The 6,000-nt window shown below is 48.6% G+C and overlaps 1 protein-coding gene across 2 annotated transcripts in view; it reads left to right on the forward strand.

The window, feature by feature from the left end:
• gria4a (glutamate receptor, ionotropic, AMPA 4a) overlaps positions 1 to 6,000 on the forward strand; it is a gene marked incomplete at both ends in the record, with an annotated part of 94,065 nt that overhangs the window by 74,885 nt on the left and 13,180 nt on the right. The window lies entirely within an intron of this gene.

The raw sequence follows: 6,000 nt of genomic DNA on the forward strand, positions 1-6,000 counted from the left end.
AAACACAAATTGAGGAATACCTACAACCGACCAGCCACAGCATTAAAACCACTGACAGGCGAAGGGAATAACATCACTCATCTCGTTCCAATGGCACCTGTCAAGAGGTGGGATATATTAGGCAGCAAGTGAACAGTCAGATCTTGAAGTTGATGTTTTGGAAGCAGGAAAAATGGACAGGATCTGAGCCACTTTGACAAGGACCACATTGTGATGGCTAGACGACTGAGTCAGAGCATCTCCAAAACGACAGGTCTTGTGGGGTGTTCCTGGTATGCAGTGGTTAGTATCTACCAAAAGTGATCCAAGGAAGGACAACCGGTGAACAGGTGACGGGATCATGGGCGCCCAAGGCTCATTGATGTGCGTGGGGACTGAAGTCTAGCCTGCGTGGTCTGATCCCACAGAAGAGCTACTGTAGCACAGATTGGTGAAAAAGTTGATGCTGCTATAATAGAAAGGTGTCAGAACACACAGTGCATCACAGCTTGCTGTGTATGGGGCTGTGTAGCTGCAGACCAGTCAGAGTGTCCATGCTGACCCCAAAGCACCTACAATGGGCACGTGATCGTCAGAACTGGACCATGGAGCAATGGAAGGTGGTGTCCTGGTCTGATGAATCACATTTTCTTCTACATCATGTGGATGGTCGGGGTTAGGGTCCGATCCGATCTAGCATCCGTGGGATGTGCTGGAACAACAAGCCTGATCCCTGGAGACTCCACCTCGTAACCAACAGGACTTAAAGGATCTGCTGCTAACGTCTTGGTGCCAGATACCAAAGGACACCTTCACAGGTCTTGTGGAGTCCACGCCTCGATTGGTCAGAGCTGTTTTGGCGACACCAGGGGGAACTACACAATATTAGTGGTTATTAGCGGTGGTTTTAATGTTATGGCTGATCGTGTGTAGCTGTTGGAAAAAAAAGAAAAAATCTCAAAAAAGTGATCACTCATATAATGTTCTCGATATTTTGCATGTTTTTCACGAATGCAAATACAGGAAATTAGTGTCGGACAAATGCAATGGGCATCATAGAATGTTGCAACTGTCTGCTCTGCTGAGTGACAATAGTTGCACTGTATATACGGTAACTATATACGGTGTGTGTGTGTGTGTGTGTGTGTGTGTGTGTGTGTGTGTGTGTGTGTGTGTGTGTGTGTGTGTGTGTGTGTGTGTGTGTTTTCAGTTAAATTGAAGCACTAAGTGGCTCTATCCAGGTAATGTTCTGTGTCATACTGCTTTAATGGCCTCCGCACCATATGCAATTTTTTTCTGTCTTTTACATTCATTATAAGTCACACTGTGTGATAAAAACAAGTAAACTCTGGATTCTCAGTCTTGTCAGACTGTGCCGTTTGAAGCCGAAGCCTAAATTCTTGACAGTGCCAGACCTTTGTTGTAGCCTAGGATGGTGGATCGGCAGGTCACTGGGAGTCCCTGACCCCGTCGTGTTGAACAACCAAAAGACAGCAAACCATCGCTCACGACAAAAGATTTGTTCCAATTCTCTTCCTGGGGCTCAAGTTCGTGTGCGGAGGCCCTTAGAGATCTTCCCTGCCACGAGGCATCATCTACTGGACTAAATTGTGGATTGGCCAGAGTACATTAACGGCTTGCTGTTGTTATTACCACCTTCTCACCCTAACACACACACACACACACACACACACACACACACACACACACACACACACACACACACAATTTACATACAATTCAGAGTGCATAATAAAGTTATTAAAATAACATACATATGAGCATACACACATTTGCAAAATGCTGACTCACACAGGCTCCAGTATATATGTATATGTTATTTGTACTCACACACTTGCACAGACACACAAACACAAGCGGTGTTAGTGAGCTGCTCAGTGCAGCATCATCCAGTGCATCTGAGGGATTTTCCTCTCAAACAGAGAAGGTAATAATTTTAGACGACCTACTGTGTGCGTGCGTGCGTGCGTGCGTGCGTGCGTGCGTGCGTGCGTGCGTGCGTGCGTGCGTGCGTGCGTGCGTGCGTGCGTGCGTGCGTGCGTGCGAGTGTGGGTGTGTGCGTGTAGACACCTTCACACATGTCACAGTGTGTCGTTAATCTTTCAGAGGTTCGGGGAGGCAATCTGTTGGCTATCATGGATGATCCATAGTCTGCTATACAATGACTCGCCTGTTGCATACCAACATAGCAGTCACACACAGTGGCACACACACACACACACACACACACACACACACACACACACACACACACACACACACACACACACACACACACACGCACACGCACACTTCCACCCATTCCTATAGACAGATGGTGCGCAGACACTCACCCATACGCACTGATATGCACATGTATGTATATGAACCCGTAATCATTCTCCCTTACCCCCGGGTTTCATCTGAATGAAGCCTCCACCTCCAGCACCTGCAAGGCCTCCCCCCTTCCCCAGCGGTAACAGTGGTTCACACGTGCCCAGACAACATCATTGCTCTCTTCCCAGGCATACGCACGCCGACATAAACGCTCCAAGGACAACATGTAGACGTGCTTTAACCATCCCACCGTTTTCCCATCAATCTCCCTCTCCTCCCCCGGGGCATTGTCTTGAACGCCCTTTGAAAACCATTTACCATTTCACCACCATCAAGGTGGATACCTTGTCGATGTCCTTATGAAATAGCAGCTCCATGTTGTTCCCCAATGCTATGTTAATAACGCACTGGAATCACTCTGAACCCACTGGCATTTGGTTCTTGGGTGCCGTGTAACAAAGAGAGGAGCGCCGACGTGAATCTGTGGAACATCAAGATATCTGCTATCAGGGGTGCGTTTGATGGTGCGACCCGTTTTGCAAAAGCAATTTCTCCCAAGTCAATCGGGATGAGTCATCAAAATAGCATGTTCACTAGATATAAGACCTAAATGCACCTTCATAGCAGCGCCAAGCGGGGAGTTGACATAGGACACCGGATGCCAACCGTTTTAGAAAGAAAATGGCACTGAGGACAAGCTCTTTAGAAATCGTACGTGACACGGTAGGTCCGCGATCGACCAGGCAATTTTAGTGGTTTGCCATTTACAGACGAGGCTAGAGCACACTACATAACATGATGTCATCCAGCAGATGCCTTCGTCCAAAGTCACTTTTTGTCCCACTCTCAAAAGAACCTTATGTCAGAGTCACAGAAGCAAGCAGTATGAGACTTTTAGATTTTTTTTTTTGTAATGAAAGATCGCGGAGGGAAAAAAGATGCTGATGATGCAGACAAGAACTGGTTCACTAAGAGCATCATCAGTGCGGCGCTGTAACATTTCAGATGATAAATATGGATACGTGTCATAGCGATCGCCCTGAGCGTTGTTTCCCCGGCGCGTCGAATACCGAGCTAACGCGGGAGGAAGTCCCGGATTCCATTCCCGCGCCAAATTTTTTTTTTTTTCTTTTATTGGATTTATTAAGACGTTCTCGAGACCGATGTCGTAATTGGCCACAGAGATAGCGCGCCCCTTATTTCCATAATTTTGATTAGCGCCACGAGATCGGTATTGTGATTGCGGACCTTGTCTCTGTCATCGCGCTTGTCTCATTTGTCACAGTCTGATCCTCTTTGTCCACCTGTGTTATTCATATTCGTACGCGCCGCCGTCACTTTCGGGGCGTCTCGGTCCAGCGAGAACGGTCAGCTATCAACCGAACATTGGTTATATACCTCAGCGGTGTAGCTCATTTAGGCAGCAGGCTGTTCACCAAGTCACCCAGACTGACAATGAACCCCAGCGGCAAACTGGTAGTCCTGAATGATTCATCTTCTCATCCTCCATCCCTTTATCCCCGGGTCACTGTCGACACCGGCGAGTTTTCTCCAAACCCCTTCCCCGGCACTTTTCGGCTCTGCGCAGGGGATACGCATTCCCTGTTTCACCTTCACCTGTCGGAAATTATGGAATTACCCGATCACACTCTTTCAACGGGAGGCTGTTGGTTATGGGTGCAGAGGAACGAAATGGCGAAATCTCACCGGCAACAGATTAGTTACTGGTCATTTTAATCCACTCCATCTGCTCGAGAAATGTCTCTGGACCTCGGGAGGATCTCCCACGGGCGTGGCCGGGTCTCCCGGAGGCCACGCCCCCATCACCTTGGAGCGGTCGGTGGAGCCGGTCGTTCTCCAGTCCCGTCGTCTTCTGACTGTTCTGCCGTTGCCACTCACGTTGTTTTCTCTTTTAGCTTCTCAAGCTGTTGACGGCTTCTGGGTTGGACCCACCTTTGTCCCCACTCATTTCCCGCGCGCCGCTCGGGCACGGAACGGAACGCCCGAGTCGTCCGTCCGACGGCTCGGACCGGGAATGCGCCCCGGCCGTCGGAGGCGTCTCCCCCGTCAGGAGGATTGGTTCTTGGCTCGCTTGACATTTTGGCTCGAGGCCACGAGTCATTATCTCTTCCTGTCCTTCAACCAGGGCACTCGGCAACTTTGCGCGTATCAACTTTGTCCGTGTGAATACCCGAATTACCCTTGGCATCATCTTCACGATCAGCTTCAAAAAAGAATAAAAGAATCCCCTGTCATAAAGGACAACAGCTTCCTGCCATCGTAACCCCCAATATGACCGTCCTTACTGTAGCACCTTCATCATCATCAGAAGAAGTAAATACACTTACCTGTACATGTTTCTCTGTTAACAATATGGGAATGAACTTCATTATTAACACCGTTCACCATAAGGAATACCGTTCTGAGTGCTTTGGATCCCGTGGCTCCCAGTAAAGCTTTTTTTTTTTTTTTTTTTAACGCTTTGGAACCGCGATGCCACACGGCCGCTATCGGGTAGAAAACGCAACCACGCAAAAAGTTGTTAAGAACAAGTATTGAACCCTGGCGTGGACCGTTCCTTCCTAATTTATTTTCGGTGAGACAGGATGCAAAACAATCCGTCTTGTCCTCCTTCATATAGGGGGGGGGGGGGGGTTGTGTTCTTGCTTGAATTCAATTATCAGGGTTTTTCTTTTTGTTTGTTTGTTTTTTTGCCTTTTTTTTTTTTTCTCTCTTATCTCCACTTTCTCCGTGAGTAGACACTGGGTATTTGGGGGGGATGCCGTTCTTTGTTGTTACCACTTGCTTTTTATTGGAGTCTCAAGTCCCCCATTATGCTTACACATAAAAGAAAAGTGTAAGCGTGTCCACCGGTGCTTTTCTCTTCCTCGTTTTTTCCTTCCTATCTACCTTGCCCTCTCTCTCTCTCTCTCTCTCTCTCTCTTTCTCTCTCTCTCTCTCTCTCCCTCGCCCCCTCTGTATCTCTCTCCCTCTCTCCCTCTCGCTCCCGTTCTCCCCGTTTAACTTAATGAAAACAAGAGATTGCAAAACAAAATGAATCGCCCGGTGCTGTTTTCTTTGAGGCCCGTCTTCAAAACGGGCAAGATAAAGGACGCGGACGGAGAGAGACGAAGAAAGAGAAATGGAAGGGAAGGGACACGGAGAGAGAGGAATTATTAGAGGGAGATGGGAAAAGGGCCCGAGATTACAATCTGTTTCCTGTTGCCTTTTGTTGTTGGGGTTTTTTTTTTTTTTTTTTTTTTGTGGGGGGGGGGGTTCTCCTCCCCAATGTTGAATCGGTTTGAAGGTTGAAAGATAATTACTTCTGCAACGCTGTCACTTTCATGGTCATGCCAGCGGAGCCAGAACGTTTTCTGCGGATATATGCAGCATTGCGAATCACTTATCCTGGAACTAACCTTAATTATGTTGTCTCTCTCTCTCTCTCTCTGTCTCTCTCTCTCTCCCTCCCTCCCTTCTGCTCCCTCTTCCCCACCGCCGTTTAATCTCCCAATATTCTCCCGTGCCCGCTTCGGAATCCGCCTCGCATCCATCACTCCCCGCATCGCCGCCCAACCCATCCCGTCCGTCTAATCTAACTATCCGACCTGACGCCTCCCCGCCCATCGATCAACTCCGAATCCCTCTCCCCCGTAACGACCCGCCTCCGCGCCCCCCTCCCCT

This window comes from Zeus faber (assembly GCF_960531495.2).
Source record: "Zeus faber genome assembly, chromosome: 9".
Taxonomy (NCBI): Eukaryota; Metazoa; Chordata; class Actinopteri; order Zeiformes; family Zeidae; genus Zeus; species Zeus faber.